This window comes from Medicago truncatula, chromosome 3, assembly GCF_003473485.1.
Source record: "Medicago truncatula cultivar Jemalong A17 chromosome 3, MtrunA17r5.0-ANR, whole genome shotgun sequence".
Classification (NCBI taxonomy): Eukaryota; Viridiplantae; Streptophyta; class Magnoliopsida; order Fabales; family Fabaceae; genus Medicago; species Medicago truncatula.
Window position 1 is genome coordinate 22780169 of NC_053044.1, and position 14283 is coordinate 22794451.

At 31.6% G+C, this 14283-nt stretch overlaps 1 long non-coding RNA gene across 1 annotated transcript; it reads left to right on the forward strand.

Moving 5' to 3' along the window:
* The first annotated feature begins 2544 nt into the window (after positions 1 to 2544).
* Positions 2545 to 3261, forward strand: LOC120579728 (uncharacterized). The gene is made up of 2 exons (XR_005645472.1): positions 2545 to 2687; positions 2955 to 3261. It is a non-coding gene; the product is annotated as an uncharacterized lncRNA (long non-coding RNA).
* Positions 3262 to 14283: the final 11022 nt, after the last annotated feature.

The following is a 14283-nucleotide window of genomic DNA, read 5'->3' on the forward strand; positions in this document are numbered from 1 at the left end:
AATAAATGAGCCGAACTTGAGTTATATATAGTTTGACTCGATTTGTTCATGAATTGCCTCAATTATATATCATAGTTTGAAAGTGAAAGAGTATATTGTCAATTTAAATGGTTGAATTTTATTGGATTTTGTCTCTCTTATATGCACTATTTTGTTGGTTTGTGGTATGTTCTACTAATAATTTCAAGTATTTTCTAATTAATAATAAATTACCCACCAACATAAATAAAAAAAATGATGAAAAAAAGGCTCCACATTGAAAATTAAGAACATATTCATTGTAGTAGTCTAAGATTTTACATAAGTTAAAATAGTCCCACTCAACAGTAGCGTTTGTTAAGCGCTATTTTATCTTTGAGTGTCAAGTTTATGATTTGTTGTTTTTATATTCAGCACAAATTTGTGCGTTATAGCTTTTAATTTATTTTAATTATACCCTTTAAAAAAAATTGAAAGCTAAAAAAAAAAGATTTGAAATGACGAACTGAACCTAAAGAGTCGAGCCGAGCTGTTCGATAACTTTAAACGAACCGAACTCAAGCTTAAAAAAAAGTTTGTATCGAACTCGAATCGAGTTTTGAACTAAACTAATTCTTATCGAGTCGAGCTCAGACGAATTCAACTCGACTCGACTCATTTCCAGCCCTAATTGCTAGCATTTCTCTTTTAACAAATATCAGTGTTGTTGTCCAAAAAACAAAAACAAGTATCTTTCTACATTTTTTTTTTCCGCTTGGGAGCCTGATGTGTTTCTAATATATAGTCCATTTTTATTTGATATTTTTTTATAGACCATTTTTATTTGATATATATCAATCCCTAAGGTTGGAGTATAAGTGAAAATTAATTAAGCTCGACTCAACTAATAAGAATTGTTATTTTCGACAATTGACTTATATTTGATAGAAACCATTTTTTGACTCGAAATCAACTCAATTCATATTTACAATAAACTTAGTTCAACTCAATCGCTCGAATCACATAATAATTTAGGATAATTGCTGACAACGAATCAAGTAAAAGAGATGGATTACTTCTAACCACGCCTTTAAGAAATTACATACATTACTTTCCAACTTCCATTATTAGTTGTTTAACAAAAGAAACGTATATCAATTAACGAAAAAACAAATGTATGTCATGTGCCACTTATTTTCTTGACATTATTAGATGCAATGCCCACCCCAACGTAAAATAAACAGCATGTGTAATAATAGTATAATAATATCATGCATTGATAGATAGATGATACTTCTTCTACATGTAAGTCAAAAAAATTGTCTCTTCCTTTCTCCGATCACATTTCTCTAGTTTTTGGGAATTTCCTTGAGTAGTCGTGTAGCATACGAGTGTTTCTATATTTAAATTTTGATATAAATAAATGATTTCTCTTTTCTACAAATGATCAATTTTACAAGTATAAAATTTACTTTTCAATAACTATACTCTATTGTCTTTAGTAATTTTTCACATATTTTAATTTTATTTTGGGTTGTTTTATGTTTTATAATAGGGTTTTGAAATTATATTTTAGTGAAATTGTGAATAAAAAATAACAAAAAATGTTTTCAAATTTTGATTATATTAAAATAGGCCCGCAATACTATTTTTTTCGAACTGTATTAGATTATTATTGTTTTGCTAGATTATTAGAAATTAAAAAAAAAAAATTATTGAGGGAGTAAAATGTAGATTTTAACATAAGAGGGAAGCGAAATGTAATTCAAGCTTCTCCAAGTGAAGGAGAGTAAAATATTTTCTAATAAGAGGGGAGGAGAATGTATATTTTAACCTAAGAGGGAAGGGGAGTGTAATATACTTTTATATTTACTCTCTCCGTCTTAAATTATATGTTGCTTTGGGAAAAAAATTTGTCCCAAATTATACGTCTCTTTAAAATATCAATAAAGCATTAATGTCAATTTTCCTATTACACCATCCTTAACTATTTATTACTTACTCTTCTTTTAACTCTTTAATTTATCTTTCCCATACCATTTATTAATTAAGGATAATTTTGTAAAACAACTCAAAATTTTGTATTAGAAATAGTGTCAATTTATTTCTCCAAAATTTTTAAATTACTTTATCTCAATAAATAATTACTTTAATTTTTGTGGAATCCTTCCCTTAAAATGTGTAAGACATGTTAGCATGACCCAAAAATAATTGGTAAAAATTTACTTTTGCTTGTTTCCATCCATATATTCTCATTTTTTATCTAATTCTCCTTAGTTTTATTTCTCAAAATTGTTAATTCATGCTTTCATTTTTAACTTGTTATGATTTTATGACATTTTACGAATATCAAGAAAACCAATAAAATTTTATTACTAAAATATTTTTATAGAATCATTTCATTATTTCAAGCTACATCACTCTTTGCAACACATAAATAAGCGCATTGACAAAATAATCATTAATATTACATTAAAGTTTAAACCTTAAAAACGACAAACAAATAAAAACAATGATTTTTATAAATACAATAATAAAATATGATACAAATGTAAAATCATATCATGACATGAGTACTATATAATGAACTTGAAGTTTGTTATTCATATTACGAGAACAAAAGATAATAGAGTTCTAAGATAAAAGAATTCTTCACAAAAAAATGGCAAAACACATTTCCCAATACTGTCTCTTGGGAATTTTATGCATTGTGTTGATTCTAGCTTCAGGTAAGAAACATATGAACTTTGAACCTTAAGTTCTATTTCTTTTTCTTGCACTTTGGTTTTTGTAAAAAAAAAAATAAGGAAAATATATTTGCTTAATTAGTTTAATTGTTTATTATATTTGATTCGAAAAAATTGATATAATCTTTTACATTGTTGTAATGTAGTTAACATTATATAAATATAAATCTATAGCTTAATTCTTCAAAAAAAAAAAAAAAAGAAGCTTAAATATGCGTTTTGAATATGTGAATTTTATTTTTGTGGCAGGACCAACACCAGGTGATAGCTGCAATCAGCCTACACTTTGTGATAGCTATGCTGATTGCGACGTTGAGTGCCGCCATATTGGGTTTCACAGAGGAGTATGTACTGACATTCAGGGAACCATATCTTGTTGTTGTATGTCATGAAATAAAGAAACTGAAAGTAGTGTGGCCAAGCTCAATATGAAATAAAGAAAGAGATAGACTTATGCAACTTTACTATATATGTAAGACTATTTTGCAACATTACTATATATTTTAGGTACAATAATATTTAAATAGGTAAATACCTTTTGGGTCCTTAACTTTGATCTATTTTTTCAGATTGGTTTTAAAGTTTTTTCTTTTGCCATATTAGGTTTTTTTAAGTTTCAAAAACTTGAACGTTTTGATCATTCTGTTTAACTCCGTTGTTGCCACGCAACTCTAACACAACAAATTACATTTTTTGATTTTCTTGTAATAAAATATAATTTCAATAAACTTTTATTAAATTATCAATCTCAAATCAGAGTTCATATTTTTCAAACCTTTTGAGTTTCCAATTCCATTGAAAATTTTAAAGGAATATCGAAACCACGATGTTGTGGACTTGTTAAAACTCACCAAAGAAACAATCTTGTAACAAGCACTGGCGGAGTCAGGAAATTTATGGAGCTCGGGCGAAAAATTTATCGCAACTTCAAATGTGACAATATATAAACAGTCATAAATCGATTTTTTTTTTTAATTTTTTTTCCTCAAAAAAATCGAAATAAAAAAGATTTATCATTTTGTCATCAAAAGTACAATGTAAAATATGGTTATTAATTGAAATTGACCATGTAATATACGTGAAGTCTGAAAATTGACCTTGTGAATTAAATCACATGTATTTTGACCATGTAATTCATGATTTTTATTATTTATAACCTGTAGTATACGATAAGTCCAAAAAAGCAACCGAGAGATTGAATTTTTTCATGATTTCTTAGAGGCGAGTTATGGCTTTACACAAAAAAATTATAAATTTTCGACAAACGACAAACTAATTATGAATTTTTAAAGTGTCAAAAGCTCAAAAAACAAAACAACGACAATCTCGACCTATAAATCGAATTTTGAGCTCATTATTTGCAGAGACATCTATATAAATACATAAAAAGAATCTGTAAAGTTTCATAGCATTTCGAAGTCGTTTATTTATTTTGATTTTTCAACCAAAACATGCAAAATTGAAATTTTGTTCCGCGTAAGTGTATACTCACAAGTCAAATTTAGTTCTCTAATTTTGTAGGCATGATTAGAACATGATAAGAACCTTCACAATGAAATTTTGTAGTTTTTAAATGAGATACAAATTAATTATAAGTTAGTTTAAGAAATTCATAATTATGAGGGAATAAAAATTCATAATTAATTTATCCCTGGTCGAAGAAATTTAATTTTTTGTGTAAAGCTATATTTTAACGTGCTAAACATGTATGAAAAAAATAGTGAAAAAATTCAACATGTAGGTCACATTTTTAGACTACACGTATATTATAGGGTGGTCAAAAATAAGAAGAAATTCAAGTTACAATGCTATAATATATGTTTTATATTTTATTGAGTCATTTTTCAGACATAAAGTATATTACAGGGTCAATTTGAACAATTAACCTGTTAAAATAAGAGAGATGAATCCGGTACTAGTGTGCTAAATAAAATTCCGAGACCTATTTGCGTGTAAGAATTTTCAGATTGTCCAAATTTTTCTTTTTGTAAATGTGTTAATGGATTTTTTGGTTGGGTCTAATGTGCAAAAATTATCGATTGAACCCGGGCGACCGCCCGGGATCGCCGGGCGGTGAAACCGCCCCTGGTAACAAGTAAAGTTGAAGTGTAAATTGAATCTCTACGAGATACTTCTAAGTGACATACTGATTTTTTTATTTTATTTTAACTACCTCAGGTAACGTTTATAAGTAAATATTTGTTTTTTCATATTCACTTGTGTGTATACCCATGCATCGCACGTGGAAAATTGTTATCGAACTAAATTAAATATAAAATATTTTATACCACATATCTCAAATTGTTTTGAATGCCCTGCATCATCTGCCACCACACAGAACACTCCCTCCCTCCCTCCATCCATCAATCGACCTCCCTCCTCCCCATACAGAGCCTTTAAAACTCGATACCATAATCCCTCTCTATCCACTAACATCCTCCACCACCAATTCCCTAAAAATAATATATTAAACTCATGCAACCTCCGCACACCTAACCCTCCTTCCTCCTTTGTTAAACACACCGAATCCTAACTGATCCAAGATATTTTTCTAAAATTCTCAACCCCCCAAAAAAAAAAAATTAAATATAAATTCGATAGAAGAAATTATATCTGCGGGAGCCTTGAAGAAGGAAATAAAGTAAATCGGGAGAGAGGACATGACATATTTCAGTAGAATCAGACGACTTGATGGGATAAAACCGCAAGTACACGGTTCTATCGAAGTAGTAAAAAGAGAGTGTCGTTCCGACATGGAGTTGTTTAATTCAATTAACTTTAGTTGATGATTAGAGAGAGTTCAATTTGCAAAGTTGGGGTTTTTAAGGGTTAAAAACAATAATAAAAGAGAGCCTTGGGATTATTGGTCCGTCATGGAGAAAAATCTTTCATAAACCAAACCATTAAACCTAAAACGTCATGTTAGACCTAATTTCTAAGGACAAGTTTCTCTTTAGCCTATCACATCTCCTTTCGGTCTTAGTGAGTGTGTTCCTCTAGCAACCACGCCTATTTTCATGGTTGATTGCTATTAGAATCCTTGAAGTTCGAAACTTTATATGTCCCAAGGTTTACTAGATTATTTTCATGTTTTGCAATCCTTGTCTAATTTCACTTGTTCGAATATCAAAACTCCACTTTCGTTTTATGAATTGTTATTTGAGATGATGGATTAACAATTATCAAACCCTCTACTTTCGCTTCTACAGTTTGATAATGGTTAATTCATGTTAAAACGGTGAATTTAGATTAGAAACTAGGGTTACATAAGATTAGGGTTTAAGGCTTGGTTTGATTAGGATTATGTAATTAGACTTATCCAACAATCCCAAGACAAGAGAAGTCTACCCACTCATGTTCATCGTAGACATAGAGAAGAAGCAGAAAAGCATAAAAGTAAATAACAAGAAAGTAAAGGAAAAGAAAAGAACTTTTATTAAGAAAGACAATTGTCACTTATTGAATTTCAAGAATAAAAGATGAATTGTTATGATAGCTAGCTACTCTATTTATAGTCTTATGTCGACTTAAAATCTAAGCAAGTATTCACTAGAATGTTCCACAAGAAACCATGGGCTTTTAGGTCAAAATAGGTAGCTTGTCTCCGAAGCAAAAGCAGCAAAAGGGTATAATGAGGCGCACCACTTTTATATTATTGTACAAGATCTTCGAATTCTTTGCACAAGATATTTTGGTATCAGATCTTAATATTTTTGGCATGAATCTTTGCACAATATATTTTTGCATGAGATCTTTATTTTTTGGCATGAATAAGCTCCAATTCTCCTTTCTTTTGCTCCAAGACTCCATCTTTCAAATATTTGTTCCTAAAATAAAATAACTTGCAATTGAAGTAAAATAGTTCTAGAAGGAAATAAAAACATATTGAATCTAGTTAAAATAAACTTAAATATAAAATAAAAGACACTAATTAATAACTAATTATTGACTGATCACGACCCCCTAAAAAAAAAATTCTTTTCCAACCCGACAGTCGAGTAACAATCCGATCAACCACATGTTTCCAAAAATCGAGTCTTCTAGCATCCAAGTACACAAAAGGGAGAGAACCCACTCTACATTGCAGTGTTGAAGTCGCCTATGTCAACCATGAAGTGGAGACATTTACCCCCATTAGAATACTTTTGTGAATATTGACTTTCAACCCAGACACCTGTTCGAAAATAGTCAACAACACTCTTATTGACCTTATGTAACGCCCTATTTAATATTTATTTATTTTATTGAGTTTAGATGTCTTTTTATAATTTAGTCGATTTATTTTGATGAGTGATATTTTGTTATGTTATATGTTGGTATATATTAGTATAATATATATGTTATGTGGTGTAGAAATATATTATATTATTTGGTGTAGAAAATATATGTTATTTAGTGGAGAAATATAATTAAAATAGAATTATGAGGCTTTGGGGGCAGATTTAGAAATAAGAGAAAATAAGTAGGTTAAGGAATTATATAAAAGGGGAGAGTTAGAATTAGAAAATAAGGATTACGTTAAACCTGCTTTTGGGAAAAAGGGAGAAAACCAAGAGAAGAGAAGAGTCAGAGGAGAGATAGCGGTAGAGTCCTTCGTCGATCAATCTAAGGTAAGGGTGGGACTAACTTTCTCTAATTCTAAGTTGTATGATTCTGAAACTAGATTTAACAGGTTGTAGGTTGTAGTTTTGGGAATTTGGGAATTAGGGTTAGAAGTTGTAATTGGTAGTTGTAATAGTAGAGAATCCGTTGAATCGGTGTAGAATTAGTGTTCAGATCATAGGCTAATCATAGTGCAATGTTCCAATCAATTTTGGGGTTGGGTTGATGAAAATTGGGATTTTCGCTTGAAAAGTCGGTGTCTAAACGTTTTTGCAAAATAAGGGATTATCCGAGGTTTGGGAAAATGATTCTTGTGATGGTTGAGACTTGAAATTTCTGTAGAGTGTAGGCGAAACGACATCAAAATCCGATTAACGGTTTGAATTTTACACGCGAAATGGTGAAAATCGCACTTTTTGATAAGCAGATTTATGGACCTGATGCTGTCAAAACTTGTCACGATTTCGCAGGAGTGTCACAATTTCGTTGGACGAAAGTTTAGTGGTTCTGGGCATAAAAACGTGTCACGATTTTTGTGAATCAGATCCTTCTTATTTCACTATTTTTTACCCTTTTCCGCTTTGAAGTGGGTTTTGGTGTAAACATGAAAGTTTTAGATAATTTTGTTAGCTTTCCAATGACTTTGGTTTGACTTGAAAATGATTTTTGGTTTTTGAGATATGATGAAAATACTCCAAGCAGGTCTTAGTGAAATCTTAGCAAAATTCAGTATAACCAAAACTAGAAGTACTATGAGTTCAATTAAGGTGTTTAAGAGTATTTAACCTATGTTGTGATGGACCTTAATTTGGTTTGACGTGAATATCTTTGTTGAATAATTTGAGATACATATATTATGTGAATATTGTATGATATAGAAATATTGTTGTTCATATCATTCAAGTTATTGCTGTTAATGTTGTTATGATGCAAGTTGTTATTGTTGCTGTCTCTGCTGTTGTTGATTATTAATATCATTAAGTTGCAAGTGTTGGTCTAAGTCGCAAAGTTGTAAGTTGTTTTTCCAAGATATTGGAGTCATATAAGTTAAGTTGTCCAAAGTTGTAAGTTGCTGAGTCCATGCATACTCATTTAAGTTGAGGGCTTGATGCCCTGTGAGCCTTTGCTCTTTACGTTGAGGGCTTGATGCCCTGTGAGCCTATTTGCTCTATAAGTTGAGGGCTTGATGCCATGTGAGTATAATTATACTCTATAAGTTGAGGGCTTGATGCTCTGGTTGGTGCCACATGCATGATTAAGAAGTTGTAGTTGCATTGTCGAGTTGAAGTCGTTGATGTCGCATTGTCGTTGTAGTTAAGTTGTCATTTATCAATGAGTTGTTAAAGAAGAACTATGTGAAATATTAATATTTATTAATCGTTGTTGTTTATGTTATAATATGATGATGTTTATGATGTGATGTTTATGTTGTTATATGATGATGTTTATGTTGTGATGATTATGTTGTTATATGATGAATGTATATGGTGTGATGAATATGATATTAATGATGACTATAAGTTGATTTATGATTTAATAAAGTACTATATGAAGAATTATTATTATTAATTGATGAGTTTTAAGTTGTTAAATGCATTTGATGAATTAAATGCTTATTATTATTGAATGTGAAATCTCACCCCTTCTGCTTGGAAATGTTGCCTTTACAATTGGGTAACTTGCAGGTAATCAAAGTTAGCTGTTGAAGTGAGTGACTCTCTCACATGTCATCTTAGGGTCGCTCTGATACGTAACGGGATGCGGATCTAGTTTGTTTTCCATGTGTTACGTGTTTATTGTAACAACCCGATTTTTAGCTAGATTTATTTTAATTACTTTTATTATGTGTTTATATGTGTTTGCGTGTGACTATTCATCATTGGGTGCATTTTCATGGGTTTCCGTGTTGAAAGGTTATTTTAGTCATTTTGGACTTAGGGGTACTTTGGTCATTTTGTGAGAACGGGTAAATTATAATTTTTGGCGAGAATTACTTTTAGTGATTAGTGAGAACCGTTGTTTTACTAAGTTACTAGAGTAAAACTAAGATTTTACCGTTTAGTGACCGTTAGTGACATTTTACCGTTACTTGACTGTTATTAGTGAATTACCGGTTAGAGTGTAGAAACATTTTTGGTTTGAATAGAAATGGGTTAAGTCCATTAAGTTGAGGGTTATGCCCAATTGTGAGACACACTATATAAACACACTCTTATGAGAAATTTCCTCACACTTTCATTACACTAAGATATTTTGGAGAGAATAGAAAGAGAAAGTGGGAGCAAGAGGAGAAAAGGGTTAGAGAGAAGAGGACTTGAAGAATCAAGGATTGGGGTTAAGCTAGGAGCAAAATTCAAGCCTTAGCTAGGGAGATTAACCTACTAAGGTAAGGGGTTAGAATTCATCATAATCACTTTTGTAATTTTCAATTATTTGTATGATAAGTGCTTAATTGGATGAATTGATTAATTATTCATATGTGATGAAATTTGTGCTCTAATTGTGATGACATGTTTAGATGTATGAAGTTATGAATAATTGAATTGTGTTAGTTGAATTACATGTTCAAAGTGTATGAAAATGAGTATATGTGGAAATATGCTCAATTGGTGAATTATGCATTGTTGTTGGTGAATTGTGATAAGTTTCATGATCAATTGTTGTTGTTGTTGTTTAGTCATGTTGTTGATGATAATTCATGGCTTGAGTTTGCATAATTCTTGGTTGTTGTTGAGAAATGAGATGTTGTTGGTGTTTTGATGAAAATGATGAATTGGTCCAATTGTCAAGTGTTTTCAAGTTTGATTGAGTCTTTGTGAGTTGCTTTAGTCATATTGACCTATAAACATGTTCTCGAAACACATTTGGGCAATGAGGGATCAAAATTGGGGATTTGGGGAGGGGTCCAAACTCGTAACATTTTCTGCAAACCTGTGAAGGTTCGCGACCTGGTAAGCGAACATTCATAGTGATTTTTCTGGGTTGGGTCGCTTTAGCGACCAGTGAGCGAGCAGGTAAGCGAAGTTTTCTGGTAGCTATTGGAACTCGTTCGCTTAAGCAAACATGTGGTCGCTTAAGCGAATTGGTGAGCGACCAGTCAGCGACCAGAAAGCGTGCAAGTGTGTTTGCTTCTGTAACTCGTTCGCTTAAGAGAACCAGGTGGTCGCTTAAGCGAACAACTCCAGTTTCTGCCACATTAATCTTTTGTTCCGGGGTCTTTGCGGGCCAATCTAAGCTTTCTTAAATGATTCTTTAAGCATGTTTAACTACTGTCAATCCCCTAAAACCTACTGGAACAATGATTGCTTGCTTAAACTTGAATTTCTTCAATTGAGTCTTAACTTGGAAATTTTGGGAATTTCAAACTTTGTCGAAAACAACTTTTGTAAAATAATGAAGCTTGCAAGTTGAACCTACAGTTCATATAGACTTAGTTAATACTTGTAAGAGTGGTCAAACATCTTAATCATGTAGAAAGTGATATTTCGGATGGGAATGTGAAAGACTGTGAAATGGGGTTTTTCGTATGAACTTAAGTTGTGCTTGGGTTAATATTAATGATCCGGAGGCGACTTAACTTCATGATTATATTGTCGATTAAGATTGTTTGAAGGTTTTCAACTTGTCTTTTGTCTTGGGATTTGTCAATGTTGGTCGGTGACCACTTGATATGGTTTCAGTCGAAAATGTTCTTGAACCAATTGTCCTAAGAATTGTGGTGACTATGTTTATATAACTAAGTGAAGTTGTATGAATGAATGATTGTTTTGGATATGATATTTATCATGAGATGTGTAAGCTATCTTACTTAGAATGTAAGAAATGTTTGAATTGGTGAAACTATATGTGTAGTTGATGTTGAATGACATTGTTGATTATTGATAATCATGTTGATGTGTGATGATGAATGCTATGATTCAATTGTGTGTGGCCATGTTTTCTTGATAATGCAAATGTTGTGGAGATAATCAATATAATTGGGTGTTGTCCTATATATTGAGGTGAAAATTGTGGATTGTTGTCACATTATCGAGTCCTTATACATGTCCATGCATCATAGTCGTGTTGAGATGATGTTTTATTCATTATTGGGCTCCGGCCTAGCAGAGATCTTTTGAGATCTAGTTTTGGGCTTCGGCCTAGCAGAGATCTTTTGAGATCTAGTTTTGATGTTTTATTCGTTATTGGGCTTCGGCCTAGCAGAGATCCTTGGGATCTGGATATGGGTGACGACCTTGAGGAGATTTGGTACCACATGCATATATGTGTCAATAGGTGCATATCATGACATGAGTCTTATTGATATATGTGAGTGGTGATTGTGAATGAATATTTGTGTATTGATAATTGTTCATGACACATGTGATTGATGATTATTGATGTGAGATATTGGGGTGTGATGTAAGTATTAATGTGTGATTATTATTGATCAAACACATGATGTTAAATTGAAATATTCATGCTAACTGTTATTTGGATTATGATGATGTAATACTTACCTCCAGTGGTTTTATCCGTCTGCCTGTCTGTATGGATGGGTAGACGTTGTGCAGGAGTAGTGCTTGGTGAGTTTTGTGCTTGATGGATATCGGGAGCTTTCTCCGATATCGGTGTTGAGTTTAGTCGGCTCTGATCTAGGCTTGTTGTGTCGGTCTAGGTTAGTTTAGGAGATTACCCTTTTGTTGGGATTTTTGAGATGCATCTATGTTGATGTAGTTTATTGATTCATGACATGTATATATTTGGATTACTCTGGTTTATATTCCGCTGCAACTGTTGAGGTTTATATACATGTTTATTGGTTTCTGAATTTTGCATGTGGCGTAACCTCTATTTCTTGAATATTAAATGTATTATTCGCATGTTTAATTGATTTAATAGAAATAGGAGTGTTACATTTATTATGAATTTATGTTGAAGATTTGTCTAGACTGAATTTTAATAAGTTGTTTAAGTTAAGGCCGTTGTGCCATTACGATGTTGAATTTTATTGTTTTTCGCTGCATTGAGATTTAAATTGATGACATGGTCCTTGGATAGCTTGCAAATTATTTTCAGCTTTTTCATGAATGTTTCCAAGAATTTCTCTGTTCCAAACCTTGAGGATAGCTTTCAACAATTTCAACTTTTGGGATAAGATGTGCATATGACAGCCAACAACATTTGTATTCTAACTTTGATTAACTATATCCTTGCAAGCATCATATAATGTCCACATCTGCAAAAATTTGAACTGGGAGGGATTAGGATTGTTGTTAACTTTGAAGTAAAAAATCCTTCAAAAAAAAAAAAAACTTTGAAGTCAAAAAGAAGGGGGAAATGGTCGGATCTCAGCTTGGTTAAGGTTGAAACAGTGATGGAATTGCAAGTATTGATGACAGGTCATCTTATGTTATTTTTAGCATGTTTTTTAGTTAATTTTAGTAGGAAATTACAGCAAAAAGATGCGTATTAGAACAATTGCCTATGATTTCAGGATTTTTGTAATGCTTTCTACATTTGAGTTTGTAATTTTAGTTTTCCTGAAACATAGCAATTTGAGGGGGTTTTTGAAGTAATTCACGAAGAAATCATACAAATTGGAAAATCAAGAGACAAGAATAAAGATTCAAGAGGCTTTAGAAGACTTACAAGTGGGAGGAATTCTGTTCCCAAAGTACCGAGACAATTTATTTGAAGACGAAGACCTAAAAATGACAGAAAATCGGATAATGGGCCCAAAAGAGAGACAAATGCGCCTAGAGCATGCATGGGGAATTGCACTATGCGCCCCGTGCATGAAAAAGTCGAGGCGTAACTGTAACACCCCGTTTTCCCAACTTGAATTTTTTTGCATAAAATCAGAGTAAACAACTAAAAACAGGATGCTACACTTCTTTAATATATATATAGTAAAATTACTATTAATTTCAATCATCTCATGTCATCAATTTAAATCTCAATGCAGCGGAAAACAATTAAATTCAACATCGTAATGGCACAACGACCTTAACTTAAACAACTTATTAAAATCTAATCTAGACAAATCTTCAACATAAATTTATAATAAACACGTAACACATGGAAAACAAACAAGATACATCCCGTTACGTATTAGAGCGACCCGAAGATGACACGTGAGAGAGTCACTCACTTCAACAGCTAACCTTGATTACCTGCAAGTTACCCAATTGTAAAGGCAACATTTCCAAACAGAAGAGGTGAGATTTCACATTCAATAATAATAAGAATTTAATTCATCAAATACATTTAACAACTTAAACCTCATCAATTAATAATAATAATAATTCTTCATATAGTACTTCATTAAATCATCAATCAACTTCTAGTCATCATTAATATCATATTCATCACATCATATACATTCATCATATAACAACATAATCATCACATCATAAACGTTATCATATAACAACATAATCATCACATCATAAACATCATGATATTATAACATAAACATCACATCATAAAAATCATCGTATAACAACATAAACAACAACGATTAATAAATATTAATACTTCACATAGTTCTTCATTAACAAATGGCAACTTAAACTCGACAACAACAATAATAACTCATTGACAAATGACAATTTAACGACAATGACAATGCGACTTCTACAACTTAAACTCAACAAATGCAACTTCAACTTCTTAATCATGCATGTGGTACCAAGCAGAGCATCAAACCCTCAACATATATATTATACTAATAAATATCAACCTATAACATAACAAAATATCACTCATCAAAATAAATCGACTAAATTATAAAAAGACATCTAAACTTAATAAAATAAATAAATATTAAAATAGGGCGTTACAGTAACTTTCTTTTCCTGCTTCCGAAATGGGTAAAGCCCGCACTTTTAGCCCAAACCCAAGTAGAAACTCTCACTATAAATACCAGCCTTCCTCATTCAGAATTTCTCGTTCAAAACCGCAGCAGTTCAAGAGGAAGGCAACTTTGGAGCTT